Consider the following 16,989-nt stretch of genomic DNA (forward strand, 5'->3'; position numbering starts at 1 on the left):
ACTCGCCAAACTGTTTGTCGTCGAACACAAAGCTATCAGGGCCGTGGAACCCTTGCCTCCATCTCCACAGGCGGAGGGTAATGGCTCCCAGAAACAAAAGGAGGACTGGTGCCAGAAACTCCACGTGGGTGCTGACTCCACTCCCCTGCACCAAAAACAAGGAGTCTACCGGGTGGTACGGGAGTACGAGAGAGTCTTTAGTAAGACTTCGGCAGAGTAAAAGGGATAGAACACCACATCCCCACAGGGAGCCACCCACCAATAAAAGAGAGGCACAGACCTGTACCCCCTGCACATTATCAGAACGCCAAGGGTATGCTAAGGGAGATGAAAGAAGCTGGGGTCATTAGAGACAGCTGTAGCCCCTGGGCAGCCCCCTTGGTTCTGGTCAAAAAGAAAGACGGCACCATGAGAATGTGCGTGGACTATAGACAAATCAACCGTATCACCCACAAAGACGCATATCGGCTGCCTAGAATAGAGGAGTCTTTAGCCGCACTAAAATCTGCTAACTTCTTTTCTACTTTGGACCTTACTAGCGGGTACTGGCAGGTTCCTGTGGCAGACGCTGACAAGGAGAAGACCACCTTCACCACCCCGATGGGACTGAGCGAATTCAACTGCATGCCTTTCGGACTCTGCAACGCACCAGGGACCTTCCAGCGGCTGATGGAATGCTGTCTAGGGCACCGAAACTTCGAGACGGTCCTCCTTTACCTGGACGACGTGATCGTCTATTCGAAGACCTACGAGGACCATCTCAAGCACCTGGCTGAGGTGTTCGAAGCCCTGGCAGGCTATGGCCTGAAGGTGAAACCATCGAAGTGCCACCTGCTGAAACCAAAGGTGCAGTACCTAGGGCACGTGGTAAGTGCGGAAGGAGTAGCCCCCGACCCTGACAAGGTCACGGCAATCAAGAGCTGGCCAAGCCCCTCGAACATCAAAGAGGTGAGACAGTTTCTCGGGTTGGTAGGCTACTACCGAAGGTTCATCCCCGGGTTCACTAAGATGGCAGCTCCTATGCAGGACCTCCTGATCGGACAGTCCAAGTCCAGAAGTCAAAAGCCACCCTTCAAGTGGGATAAACCGGAAGAGGAGTCCTTCCGCCAGCTAAAGTTGGCCCTCACTGGGGATGAGATCCTGGCCTACCCTGATTATGGCCGGTCTTTCATTCTCCACACAGATGCCAGTAATGTGGGACTGGGAGCCGTACTGTCCCAAAACCAACAGGGCAGAGAACGGGTGATCGCATGCGCCAGCCGGAAGCTGAGGCCCACCGAGAGGAACCCGGAGAATTACAGCTCCTTCAAGCTAGAATTCTTGGCGGTGGTGTGGGCCGTGACGGAACGCTTCAAGCATTACTTGGCCTCCGCAAAGTTCACCGTGTACACGGACAACAACCCGTTGACACACCTGGACAATGCAAGACTGGGTGCCCTGGAACAGCGGTGGATGGCCCGTCTCTCCAACTATGACTTCGTGATCAAGTACCGGGCAGGCAAAACCAACGCCAACGCGGACGCCCTATCAAGGATGCCTCACTTACCTGAAGGTGACGAAGACCCAGAAGAGCTGGAGGAGGTAGAACTCCCCGCGTTTCACCGGTATGGAGCCGCTCAACACTCTCACCGCGTGAAGGAGGAGGATCTAACAACTGTGATGATGAATCCCCTACCTCACCACAGCTGGGCCGAGACCCAAGATAGTGACCCTGCAGTCCGCCTGGTGAAAGATCTGCTGACCCGGGAAGACGCCCGCCTAGATCCAGATGCCCCAGAGGAAGCCAAGCAGCTATGGAAGGAGAAGAGCAAGCTGTTCTCTACGAAGGCAAGTTGTGCAGAAGGATTGTTAACCACCGGACGCACGAGCTGACCTGGCAAGTCGTGGTCCCAAGGCGAGATGCAGCTATGGTCCTGGGGGCTTACCATGACCGAGCGGGACACTTCGGTTGGAAGAAACTGGAGTTCCTACTAAGAGGAAGGTTCTTTTGGGTCGGCATGAGAGGAGCTGTAGAAAAATGGTGCAGAGACTGTGGCCCTTGTCACCTGAGGAGGAAAGACCGCACCAGCCAGAAGACACCCTTGAGGCCCATCGTCACCACGCAGCCTCTTGAGCTGGTAGCTCTGGACCACGTCAAATTGGCTCCAAGCCGGTCCGGATACATCTACGCCCTGACAATCGTGGACCACTATTCCCGTTTTCTAGTGGTGGTCCCGGTAAAGGACTTGACAGCCCAAACAGCGGCCCGAGCCTTCCAGCAATACTTCTGCCGTCAACACGGGTATCCGGAACAGGTCCTGACAGACCAGGGTCCAGCGTTTGAAGCTGAAATCTTCCAGGAGTTCTGCAACCTCTATGGCTGTAAGAAGATTCGGACAACGCCTTACCACCCCCAAACCAACAGGATGTGTGAGAAGATGAACAATATAGTCATTGATCTCCTGAAGACGTTGCCCCTGGAGGAACGCAGCCTGTGGCCAGAAAAACTGCCGGACCTGGTAGACATGTACAACAATATCCCGGTGAACGCTACAAACTGCACCCCGGCTTACCTGATGCGAGCCAGACCGGGTAAGCTGCCCGTAGACCTGGAGATGGGAGTCCTAATACCTGAGGACACCTCCCTGGATGCGGACTGGGATACGGAAAGGCAACTGCAGTACAAGAAGGTACAGGAGAGGGTAGAGAAGAGCCTGGCCCAGGTGAGAGAGAAGCAAGAAAGACTCTTCAATCAACACGCCCCTGCTAGTCCCCTAGAACCTGGAGAGCAAGTCCTAAAGCGAAAAAGAAGGCTACATAAGTTGGACGACCAGTGGGAAAGGGAACCCTACACCGTACTGCAGTCTGACCACGACAACCCAAAGGTGTGCATAATCACCAAGGACGGAGGAGAAACCACTAGTGTCGTCTCCAGAGACCACCTCAAAAGGTGCCCCGAGCAACTCCGTAGTGCAGAAGAGGATCAGAGTGACCTTGAACCCGCAGAGGACAAGGAAGAAATGATCAGCACCGTTCTCGGAGAGTTCCCTCAGTCCTGGACTCGCATAAATGATGCTATAGTGGTACCCGTCCTGCATTTCCTGCAACCGGCACAGCAACAACCAACACCAGAGCCGGAAGGTGAAGAGGAGCAAGCGGTTCCAGAGGCAGAAGAGCCTGTTCCAGCAGCCCAGGAGAGTCAACCCTCTGCTGACAGTGAGTCTGCCATGCCTGCGGTAAGCCAAAGAACCCGCAGACAGCTGCCTGCCTTACCTGTACACCCAGCTGGTAGCTGTACCCCTAACGCTAGTGGGGAAAGCCAGGTTGGTCCACCACCAGACAGTGGGTTAAGGAGGTCAACCAGGAGCACAAAGGGACAGATACCCGCTCGCTGGAGAATATAGAGTGTACTAAATTGTAAATAACCCTGTTGCCAAATGTTAAAATTGTTTGCCAAGTTACCTGCATGTTTATTAATAGTGTGTTTCAGTCTCTTGCAGCAACCGTAAGGACTCACAGGTTATGGACTTTTATAACCGGGACCTTGTATGGACTGCATTCTGAGCCTAACCCAGGAATGAACTAAGACTGTAAAGGACTTGGGGTAGGACAGACCCCCACCTGGTTAAGGCTCCTCGTTGTTTTGGTGATATGGACACCCGGTCACAGGCCACACTGTGACCTAAAGAACTCAATTTGTGCGTCGTCTGTCTATTAATGTTTTATTGTTATGCATATTGTCTTTGTTTATTGTTTAGTCCCGGAGTACTAAATTTCACTAGGGGGGAATGTGTCACCCTACCTGGATGCCACAAGTGTAATAAAGCTGTGTCTGAGAGCAGGGGGGAGGTTCTCTGGTCAGGGGAACATTAGCATGCAATGCCTCCTGTCTCAGGCCAGTAGGGGGAGCTGGCTGCCCCTATAAAAGCTGGTACTGGGGACAGGGTTAGAGAGAACTGGATTGCCTGTCTCAGCTTTGAGACGTGTCCCAGAGTGGAGCAGGGACAGAAAGTTGATTGCACCTAAGAGGAAGTGTGGCAGTAGGAGAGAGCCACCAGCCAGAGACAAGAGGCGAAGAGAGCCTGTCTTGGCAGATAAAGACTTACTTTACCAGACTTTGGTGTCTGAGGCTGGAAGGATTCCACATCCCCCAGCAGAGAACCAGTCCGCAAGGGACTATACATTCCTTGGCCTAAGAAGTCTGGAGGCCCTGCCACAACCGAAGGGACCAGTGAAGCCGTACAAGGCTGGGAGCAGAAAGGAACCCACGTCGCAGGCCATACAGGCGAGAAAGCACGGAAAGCTCGGAAACGTGGGCTGTTACCCTATCAGGAGGAGATAGCCAGAAGGAGCGCAGAAAGCACGGTAGGCCTACACCCTCACCCTGACCAAGGCCAATTTCCCCGTTGCTCTCAGACATCCAGGTCCCCTCCTAGCTGGGACTGTTTATGGGTCAGTTTACCTGTTTCAGTAAAGACCCTGGACTGCAACCTGTTGTCTGTGTGCTCCTTGCTCCTCCAGCACTATCAGCACTGGGACTCTCACTACCATCACTCCCACCATCCACTACACTGCCCTGGGGCCGCACTCTTCCCGTGGGGAGTCACACTACCCTAGCTGCACACGTCATCAGCCCCAGCGGTCTGCATGCAGCGGCGGTTCCTAATAACCGCAATCCACGGGTGGCGTAGTCGGACATAATCAATATAACGGGCTACCACTGGCCTGACCACCCTGAGACACGGAACCGGGTTGCCACTACTACCCCCATCGTCCCCTATTGCCCGGATCCGAGTGCCCCACGGCCCAGGGGGCGAGTCATATATATAATGTACTGAGAGTACAGGGGGGTGTACTGACTTATGCTGAACGCTGTATATATAATGTACTGAGAATACAGGGGGTGTACTTACTTATGCTGAACGCTGTATATATAGCGTACCGAGAATACAGGGGGTGTACATACTTATGCTGAACTCTGTATATATAACGTTCTGAGAGTACAGGGGGTGTACTTACTTATGCTGAACGCCGTATATATAACGTACTGAGAGTACAAGGGGGTGTACTTACTTATGCTGAACGCTGTATATATAACATACTGAGAGTACAGGGGGGTGTACTTACTTATGCTGAACGCTGTATGTATAAAGTACTAAGAATATAGGGGGTGTACTTACTTATGCTGAACGCTGTATATATAATGTACTGAGAATACAGAGGGGTGTACTTACTTATGCTGAACGCTGTATATATAACTTACTGAGAATACAGGGGGGTGTACTTACTTATGATGAACGCTGTATATACAATGTACTGAGAGTACAGGGGGGTGTACTTACTTATGCTGAACGCTGTATATATAACGTACTGAGAGTACAGGGGGGGTGTACTTACTTATGCTGAGCGCTGTATATATAACGTACTGAGAGTACAGGGGGGTGTACTTACTTATGCTGAACGCTGTATATATAATGTACTGAGAGTACAGGGGGGTGTACTGACTTATGCTGAACTCTGTATATATAACGTACTGAGAATGCAGGGGGGTGTAGTGACTTATGCTGAACGCTGTATGTATAACGTACTGTGAATACAGGGGGGTGTACTTACTTATGCTGAATGCTGTATATATAACGTGCTGAGAATACAGGGGGTGTACTTACTTATGCTAAATGCTGAATATATAACGTACTGAGAATACAGGGGGGTGTACTTACTTATGCTGAACGCTGTATATATAACGTACTGAGAGTACAGGGGGGTGTACTTACTTATGCTGAAAGCTGTATATACAATGTACTGAGAGTACAGGGGGGTGTACTTACTTATGCTGAACGCTGTATATATAACGTACTGAGAGTACAGGGGGGTGTACTTACTTATGCTGAAAGCGTATATACAATGTACTGAGAGTACAGGGGGGTGTACTTACTTATGCTAAATGCTGTATATATAACGCACTGAGAATACAGGGGGGTGTACTTACTTATGCTGAACGCTGTATATATAACTTACTGAGAATACAGGGGGGTGTACTTACTTATGATGAACGCTGTATATACAATGTACTGAGAGTACAGGGGGGTGTACTTACTTATGCTGAACGCTGTATATACAATGTACTGAGAGTACAGGGGGGTGTACTTACTTATGCTGAACGCTGTATATACAATGTACTGAGAGTACAGGGGGGGGTGTACTTACTTATGCTGAGCGCTGTATATACAATGTACTGAGAGTACAGGGGGGATGTACTTACTTATGCTGAACACTGTATGCTTAATGTGCTGAGAATACAGGGGGGTGTACTTACCTATGCTGAACGCTGTATATATAACGTACTGAGAGTACAGGGGGGGTGTACTTACTTATGCTGAGCGCTGTATATATAACGTACTGAGAGTACAGGGGGATGTACTTACTTATGCTGAACGCTGTATATATAATGTACTGAGAGTACAGGGGGTGTACTGACTTATGCTGAACGCTGTATCTTTAACGTACTGAGAATACAGGGGGGTGTAGTGACTTATGCTGAACGCTGTATGTATAACGTACTGTGAATACAGGGGGGTGTACTTACTTATGCTGAACGCTGTATATATAACGTGCTGAGAATACAGGGGGTGTACTTACTTATGCTAAATGCTGAATATATAACGTACTGAGAATACAGGGGGGTGTACTTACTTATGCTGAACGCTGTATATATAACGTACTGAGAGTACAGGGGGGTGTACTTACTTATGCTGAACGCTGTATATATAACGTACTGAGAATACAGGGGGGTGTACTTACTTATGCTGAACGCTGTATATACAATGTACTGAGAGTAAAAGGGGTGTACTTATGCTGAACGCTGTATATATAACGTACTGAGAATACAGGGGGGTGTACTTACTTATGCTGAATGCTGTATGTATAACATACTGAGAATACAGGGGGGTGTACTTACTTATGCTAAATGCTGTATATATAACGTACTGAGAATAAAGGGGGGTGTACTTACTTATGCTGAACGCTGTATATATAACGTACTGAGAGTACAGGGGGGTGTACTTACTTATGCTGAAAGCTGTATATACAATGTACTGAGAGTACAGGGGGGTGTACTTACTTATGCTGAACGCTGTATATATAACATACTGAGAATACAGGGGGGTGTACTTACTTATGCTAAATGCTGTATATATAACGTACTGAGAATACAGGGGGTGTACTTACTTATGCTGAACGCTGTATATATAACGTACTGAGAGTACAGGGGGGTGTAGTTACTTATGCTGAACGCTGTATATACAATGTACTGAGAGTACAGGGGGGTGTACTTACTTATGCTGAACGCTGTATATACAATGTACTGAGAATACAGGGGGGTGTACTTACTTATGCTGAGCGCTGTATATATAACGTACTGAGAGTACAGGGGGGGTGTACTTACTTATGCTGAACACTGTATGTTTAATCTGCTGAGAATACAGGGGGGTGTACTTACCTATGCTGAACGCTGTATATATAACGTACTGAGAGTACAGGGGGGGTGTACTTACTTATGCTGAGCGCTGTATATATAACGTACTGAGAGTACAGGGGGGTGTACTTATGCTGAACGCTGTATATATAATGTACTGAGAGTACAGGGGGGTGTACTGACTTATGCTGAACACTGTATATATAACGTACTGAGAATATAGGGGGGTGTAGTGACTTGTGCTGAACGCTGTATATATAACGTACTGAGAGTACAGGGGGGTGTACTTACTTATGCTGAAAGCGTATAAACAATGTACTGAGAGTACAGGGGGGTGTACTTACTTATGCTAAATGCTGTATATATAACGCACTGAGAATACAGGGGGGTGTACTTACTTATGCTGAACGCTGTATATATAACTTACTGAGAATACAGGGGGGTGTACTTACTTATGATGAACGCTGTATATACAATGTACTGAGAGTACAGGGGGGTGTACTTACTTATGCTGAACGCTGTATATACAATGTACTGAGAGTACAGGGGGGTGTACTTACTTATGCTGAACGCTGTATATACAATGTACTGAGAGTACAGGGGGGGTGTACTTACTTATGCTGAGCGCTGTATATACAATGTACTGAGAGTACAGGGGGGATGTACTTACTTATGCTGAACACTGTATGCTTAATGTGCTGAGAATACAGGGGGGTGTACTTACCTATGCTGAACGCTGTATATATAACGTACTGAGAGTACAGGGGGGGTGTACTTACTTATGCTGAGCGCTGTATATATAACGTACTGAGAGTACAGGGGGATGTACTTACTTATGCTGAACGCTGTATATATAATGTACTGAGAGTACAGGGGGTGTACTGACTTATGCTGAACGCTGTATCTTTAACGTACTGAGAATACAGGGGGGTGTAGTGACTTATGCTGAACGCTGTATGTATAACGTACTGTGAATACAGGGGGGTGTACTTACTTATGCTGAACGCTGTATATATAACGTGCTGAGAATACAGGGGGTGTACTTACTTATGCTAAATGCTGAATATATAACGTACTGAGAATACAGGGGGGTGTACTTACTTATGCTGAACGCTGTATATATAACGTACTGAGAGTACAGGGGGGTGTACTTACTTATGCTGAACGCTGTATATATAACGTACTGAGAATACAGGGGGGTGTACTTACTTATGCTGAACGCTGTATATACAATGTACTGAGAGTAAAAGGGGTGTACTTATGCTGAACGCTGTATATATAACGTACTGAGAATACAGGGGGGTGTACTTACTTATGCTGAATGCTGTATGTATAACATACTGAGAATACAGGGGGGTGTACTTACTTATGCTAAATGCTGTATATATAACGTACTGAGAATAAAGGGGGGTGTACTTACTTATGCTGAACGCTGTATATATAACGTACTGAGAGTACAGGGGGGTGTACTTACTTATGCTGAAAGCTGTATATACAATGTACTGAGAGTACAGGGGGGTGTACTTACTTATGCTGAACGCTGTATATATAACATACTGAGAATACAGGGGGGTGTACTTACTTATGCTAAATGCTGTATATATAACGTACTGAGAATACAGGGGGTGTACTTACTTATGCTGAACGCTGTATATATAACGTACTGAGAGTACAGGGGGGTGTAGTTACTTATGCTGAACGCTGTATATACAATGTACTGAGAGTACAGGGGGGTGTACTTACTTATGCTGAACGCTGTATATACAATGTACTGAGAATACAGGGGGGTGTACTTACTTATGCTGAGCGCTGTATATATAACGTACTGAGAGTACAGGGGGGGTGTACTTACTTATGCTGAACACTGTATGTTTAATCTGCTGAGAATACAGGGGGGTGTACTTACCTATGCTGAACGCTGTATATATAACGTACTGAGAGTACAGGGGGGGTGTACTTACTTATGCTGAGCGCTGTATATATAACGTACTGAGAGTACAGGGGGGTGTACTTATGCTGAACGCTGTATATATAATGTACTGAGAGTACAGGGGGGTGTACTGACTTATGCTGAACACTGTATATATAACGTACTGAGAATATAGGGGGGTGTAGTGACTTATGCTGAACGCTGTATATATAACGTACTGTGAATACAGGGGGGTGTACTTACTTATTATGAACGCTGTATATATAACGTGCTGAGAATACAGGGGGTGTACTTATGCTAAATGCTGAATATATAACGTACTGAGAATACAGGGGGGTGTACTTACTTATGCTGAACGCTGTATACATAACGTACTGAGAGTACAGGGGGGTGTACTTACTTATGCTGAACGCTGTATATATAACGTACTGTGAATACAGGGGGTGTACTTATGCTGAACGCTGTATATACAATGTACTGAGAGTACAAGGGGTGTACTTATGCTGAGCGCTGTATATATAACTTACTGAGAATACAGGGGGGTGTACTTACTTATGCTGAATGCTGTATGTATAACATACTGAGAATACAGGGGGGTGTACTTACTTATGCTAAATGCTGTATATATAACGTACTGAGAATACAGGGGGGTGTACTTACTTATGCTGAACGCTGTATATATAACGTACTGAGAGTACAGGGGAGTGTACTTACTTATGCTGAAAGCTGTATATACAATGTACTGAGAGTACAGAGGGGTGTACTTATGCTGAATGGTGTATATATAACGTACTGAGAATACAGGGGGGTGTACTTACTTATGCTAAATGCTGTATATATAACGTACTGAGAATACAGGGGGGTGTACTTACTTATGCTGAACGCTGTATGTATAATGTACTGAGAGTACAGGGGGGTGTACTTACTTATGCTGAACGCTGTATGTATAAAGTACTGAGAGTACAGGGGGGTGTACTTACTTATGCTGAACGCTGTATATATAACGTACTGAGAATACAGGGTGTGTACTTACTTATGCTGAACGCTGTATATATAACGTACTGAGAGTACTGGGGGGGTGTACTTACTTATGCTGAACGCTGTATATATAACGTACTGTGAATACAGGGGGGTGTACTTACTTATGCTGAGCGCTGTATATATAACGTACTGAGAGTACAGGGGGGCGTACTTATGCTGAACGCTGTATATATAACGTACTGAGAATACAGGGTGGTGTACTTACTTATGCTGAACACTGTATATATAACGTGCTGAGAGTACAGGGGGGTGTACTTACTTATGCTGAACGCTGTATGTATAAAGTACTGAGAATACAGGGGGTGTACTTATGCTGAACGCTGTACATATAACGTACTGAGGGTACAGGAGGGTGTACTTATGCTGAGCGCTGTATATATAACGTACTGAGAGTACAGGGGGGTGTACTGACTTATGCTGAACGCTGTATATATAACGTACTGAGAATACAGGGGGGTGTACTGACTTATGCTGAACGCTGTATATATAACGTACTGACAGTACAGGGGGGTGTACTTACTTATGCTGAACGCTGTATGTATAACGTACTGTGAATACAGGGGGGTGTACTTATGCTGAACGCTGTATATATAACGTGCTGAGAATACAGGGGGTGTACTTACTTATGCTAAATGCTGAATATATAACGTACTGAGAATACAGGGGGGTGTACTTACTTATGCTGAACGCTGTATATATAACGTACTGAGAGTACAGGGGGGTGTACGTACTTATGCTGAACGCTGTATATATAACGTACTGTGAATACAGGGGGGGTACTTACTTATGCTGAACGCTGTATATACAATGTACTGAGAGTACAAGGGGTGTACTTATGCTGAACGCTGTATATATAACTTACTGAGAATACAGGGGGGTGTACTTACTTATGCTGAATGCTGTATGTATAACATACTGAGAATACAGGGGGGTGTACTTACTTATGCTAAATGCTGTATATATAACGTACTGAGAATACAGGGGGGTGTACTTACTTATGCTGAACGCTGTATATATAACGTACTGAGAGTACAGGGGGGTGTACTTACTTATGCTGAAAGCTGTATATACAATGTACTGAGAGTACAGGGGGGTGTACTTACTTATGCTGAACGCTGTATATATAACGTACTGTGAATACAGGGGGGTGTACTTGACGCGCCCTGGGCCTATGTGATGTAGCGTTGCGCACGCAGGGACTACCCGGATCTGATAGGGGTAGTAGTCTCGTGGCGGTGACCCGGTCCGTGCCCAGGGAGTCAGACTAAGTGGCGAGTCTATTAGCAGTAGATGTTGGATGACTACGCCACCCGTTGAATGCAGCTATGGAGCTGCCGCTGCAGGGCAGACCGCTGAGGCCGGTGGAAGGATGGTGCAGCGTGGATGGTATAACCCCCAACGGGAGGGGTATGGCCTCAGGGCAGCCGACGTGGATGATGGGGGTAGCAGGAATCACTCAGAGACGATGCGGTGTAGTTCAGGGTCTTTACTGGTGACAAAGATAGACCCTCCCGGAGTACTGGCTAGCGGTCGGGGTCTGGTCAGTCCTTGAGCTGATGGGATCCCCATTGGCCAGGCGGAGTTGTAGGCCTCCCCAACTAATTGTACTCTTCTGGCTACCTTGCTAGAGGCGGGTAAAGGTAGCCCACGTCCCTGAGTGTACCGTGTGGTGCTCACCCGTATGGCCGGTGACTCGGGGCCTTCTAGTAGCTTCCGCTCCAAGACGGCGGTGCTGGTCCCACTCTTGTGACCGAGCCTTCAGGTTTCTGGCCAGAGAACCTGAAATCCCCTGCCGGTCGGTTTCTGCTGCTGGGTAGGAGTTAGTCCCCACAGCCTCGGACTCCGGGTCCGGTAAGAAATCTTCAATCAGGGCGAGCTCTACAGCTTCCAGCCCTGACCTCCTCTTAGCACGACTCCCACAGAGCTCCTGATCTTTCTTTCCTATTACTGCTTCTCTTCTTCTCTCTACTCTTCTCACTAACCCTGCCTCAGCCCCAGGTTTATATAGGGGAAGTCCTTCCCCTCCCAGGACTGGGCAGGAGGTGTGGCATGCATAGGATTCCTGACCAAGAGACCTCCCACCTGCTCTCAGACATAACATTGCTGTTACTGTGGAAACCAGACCCCTGGGGTGCCACATTCCCCCCTAGTGAAATTTAGTACTCCGGGACTAAACATATTTTTAGAAAAACATAACCAATACAAACAGAAACGGTACAATAATAAAAAAAAACATATTAGAATGGTCACGGCGTGTCCGCAACCGGGTGCAGTTTTTGAAGAAAAGCAAGGTGTCCATTTCACCAAAACAGGGAGACGTAACCAGGTAGGGGTCTGTCCTGCCCCGAGTCCTTAACAGTTTTTAGAAATAAATGAAAAAAATTTTTAGAAAAATTTTTTTGCGCATGTAAATATGAAGTATGGAAAATGAATAGCATTACTGCTGTAAATAAATGAGAAATCTTAGCGCATAAATTGGCCAATTCATGTGTACCTGACAGCCGCGGTAAGGCGTTTCTCGATGTCAGGACCTATAATGTGAATACCTCTCTAAGAGACCTCCGTCTGCTTATGTATGGGAAAGACAGATCCTGATGCATTTAAAACCACCTGCGGCATGGGGGTGGGGGTGGAGTGCTCAGTCAACGCTAAATCTAGTAACAAAGAAAATGACGGCACTTCCACTACAAAAACTAGGTGTGAACAGGTGCTTACTAAGAGCAGCTACCTCCATATATAATGAACAAATAAAGTAGCACACTGTAACACTGAGTATATAGATATGAAATATGAAATATGAATAGCTTAACTGCTGTAGAAAATAGAAATAAATGAAAAAAATTTTTTGAAAAAGCAGACGGAGGTCTCTTAGAGAGGTATTCACATTTTCCATACTTCATATTTACATGCGCAAAAAAATTTTTCAAAAAATTTTTTTCATTTATTTCTATTTTCTACAGCAGTTAAGCTATTCATATTTCATATCTATATACTCAGTGTTACAGTGTGCTACTTTATTTGTTCATTATATATGGAGGTAGCTGCTCTTAGTAAGCACCTGTTCACACCTAGTTTTTGTAGTGGAAGTGCCGTCATTTTCTTTGTTACTTAACAGTCTTTAGTCCATTCCTAAGTTACGCTCCAACCAATTGTACAAGGATTCCCGGTAATCCACCAAGGACTCCTAAAAATAACTAGAAACACATAATTATTTACAAGTAACAGACAGGTGACCACAAATAAAACAATTTAAACACTTCAAATCCTCCAACGTGCGGGTAACTGGCCTCTAGTGGCCCTAGTGGACCTACGGAGCTGACTGTCTGGCCCTGAACTACAGGGTGTAGGAGCTGTCAAGGATAAACTGGGCAGCTGTCTACGGGCTCTTTGGCTCACTAGGGGTATGGCAGGCTCACTATAAGCAGAGGGTTGATCCTCCTGATCTGCTTGTGTGGAGTCTTCTGCCTCCTGGACCGGCTGTTCTTCCAGCTCTACCGGTTGCTCCGTAAGTACTTGGGATGCTGGTTGGAGGAACGTGAGGACGGGTTCCACAACTGCACCATTGACTTGAGTCCAGGACCGAGGGAAGTCTCCGAGCACAGTACTAACCACATCTTCCCTTTCCTCTACGGGTCGAGGGTCTTCTTGTTCCTCTTCAGGGTTCCGTAGCTGTTCGGGACACTTCTTCAGGTGATCCCGGGATACAATGGTTGTGGTTTCCCCTCCGTCTTTACTGATGGTACAGACCTTTGGGTTGTCGTGGCTTGAGGGCAGTACGATGTACGGGTCCTTCTCCCACTGGTCGTCCAACTTGTGGAGCCGTCTTTTCATCTTCAAGGCCTGCTCTCCGGGTACCAAGGGAACAGCGGGAGCATACTGGTTGTAAGTTTTCTCTTGTCTTTCCCTAGCTAGACAGAGACTTCGCTCCACGCTCTCCTGTACTTTCCGGTACTGCTGCTGCCTCTCTGTGTCCCAGTCTGCTTCCGGTGAAGTGTCCTCGGGTGTCAGGACTCCCATCTCCAGGTCAACAGGTAGCTTACCGGGTCTTGCCCTCATTAGGTAAGCCGGGGTACAGTTGGTGGAACCTACAGGGATGTAGTTGTATAGGTCCACCAGGTCGGGCAGCTTCTCAGGCCACAGACTGCGTTCTTCCAGGGGCAATGTTTTTAGAAGATCTATCACCACCTGGTTCATTTTCTCACAAAGTCCATTAGTTTGCGGATGATAGGGTGTCGTCCTGATCTTCCGGCAGCCATACAGAGTACAGAACTCTTGGAAGACCTCCGCTTCAAAGGCAGGTCCCTGGTCAGTCAGCACCTGCTCTGGGTAGCCGTGTGGACGGCAGAAGTGCTGCTGGAAGGCTCTAGCTGCTGTTTGAGCCGTTAAGTCCTTGACGGGGACGACAACCAAGAACCGGGAGTAGTGATCCACGATGGTTAATGCGTAGACGTAGCCATTTCTGCTTGGGGTCAGTTTTACATGATCCAAGGCGACCAGTTCCAACGGCTGCCGGGTGACGATGGACTGAAGGGGGGTCTTCTGGCTGGCACGGTCCTTCCTTCTTAGGTTGCATGGGCCACAGTCTCTGCACCACCTCTCGATGGTTCCTCTCATGCCTACCCAATGGAACCGCCCGCGCAGCAGGAACTCCAGCTTCTTCCATCCGAAGTGCCCAGCCCCGTCGTGGTATGCCTCCATCACCATAGCTGCGTCCCTTCTTGGCACCACTACTTGCCAGATCAGTTCATGCGTCCGGGAGTTAACCATTCTGCGGCACAACTTCCCCTTGTAAAGGAACAGTCGACTCTTCTCTGCCCACAGTTGCTTGGCCTCCTCCGGAGCGTCTGGGTCAAGGCGAGCTTCTGGCTGAGTCAGCATCTCCTTCACCAGCCGGACGGCAGGGTCACTGTCTTGCGTTTCCGCCCAGTTGTAGTGAGGTAAGGGGTTGAACGTAGCGGCTTGCTTACCCCTTACACGGTGGGAATACTGGATAGTCCCATGACGGTGGAACGCAGGGAGTTCGACCTCTTCCAAGTCTTCTGAATCCTCACCCTCGTCCGGTAGGTTTGGCATCCTGGACAGGGCGTCCGCGTTGGTATTGGAGCGTCCTGCCCGGTATTTGATTGTAAACTCATAGTTGGACAAGCGGGCCATCCATCTCTGCTCTAGGGCACCGAGTCTTGCAGTGTCCAGGTGTGTCAACGGGTTGTTATCCGTGTACACGGTGAACCGGGAAGAAGCGAGGTAGTGCTTAAAGCGTTCGGTGACTGCCCACACCACTGCCAGGAACTCTAGCTTAAATGAGCTGTAATTCTCAGGGTTTCTTTCGGTGGGTCGCAGTTTTCGGCTGGCGTAAGCAATTACCCGTTCTTTCCCCTGCTGGATCTGGGACAGTACGGCTCCTAGCCCGATGTTACTGGCGTCGGTGTAGAGGATAAAGGGCTGGCTATAATCAGGGTACGCCAGGATTTCATCCCCCGTGAGGGCCATCTTCTGCTGACGGAAGGACTCTTCTTCCAGCTTCTCCCATCTGAAGGGTGGCTTCTGGTTCTTGGCTTTCCTGGACTGGCCTATCAGGAGGTCCTGCATAGGGGCTGCCTTTTTGGTGAAACCGGGAATGAACCTTCGGTAGTAGCCTACCAACCCGAGGAACTGCCTCACTTCCTTTACGCTGGAGGGGCTTGGCCATTCCTTAATTGCGGTGATCTTATCAGGGTCGGGAGCCACTCCGTCCGCACTCACCACGTGTCCCAGGTACTGCACCTTTGGCTTCAGGAGGTGACACTTGGAGGGTTTCACCTTTAGGCCGTAGCTTGCCAGAGCTTCGAACACTTCCGCCAGGTGTTTCAGGTGGTCCTCATAAGTCTTGGAATATACGATGACATCGTCCAGGTACAACAAAACCGTCTCAAAGTTTCGGTGTCCCAGACAGCATTCCATCAATCGTTGGAAGGTTCCTGGTGCGTTACAGAGCCCGAACGGCATGCAGGTAAACTCACTAAGTCCCATCGGGGTGGTGAATGCAGTTTTCTCCCGGTCCGCCTCTGCTACAGGAACCTGCCAGTACCCGCTAGTGAGATCCAAGGTAGAGAAGAAGTTAGCAGATTTTAAAGCAGCCAAAGACTCCTCTATCCTTGGTAAGGGGTACGCATCCTTGTGTGTGATACGGTTGATTTTCCGGTAATCTACACACATTCTCATGGTGTTGTCTGTCTTTTTGACCAAGACTAGTGGAGCTGCCCAGGGGCTACAGCTATCTCTGATTACCCCAGCCTCCTTCATGTCTCTAAGCATCCCCTTGGCGTGTTGGTAGTGTGCAGGGGGTACGGGTCGATACCTCTCTTTTATGGGAGGATGGTCTCCCGTGGGGATGTGGTGTTCTACCCCCTTGACTCGCCCGAAGTCTAACGGGTGTTTACTAAACACTCTCTCATACTCTTGAACCACCCGATAGACTCCCTGTTTCTGGTGTGAGGGAGTGGAGTCAGTACCCAAATGTAGTTGCTGACACCAATCCTCCATTTGTTGTTTAGAGCCGTTACCTTCCTCCGGAGAAGATGGAGGC

The sequence above is a fragment of the Phyllobates terribilis genome, unplaced genomic scaffold (genome assembly GCF_046119375.1).
Source record: "Phyllobates terribilis strain yellow unplaced genomic scaffold, ASM4611937v1 Scaffold_8__6_contigs__length_399053987, whole genome shotgun sequence".
Taxonomy (NCBI): Eukaryota; Metazoa; Chordata; class Amphibia; order Anura; family Dendrobatidae; genus Phyllobates; species Phyllobates terribilis.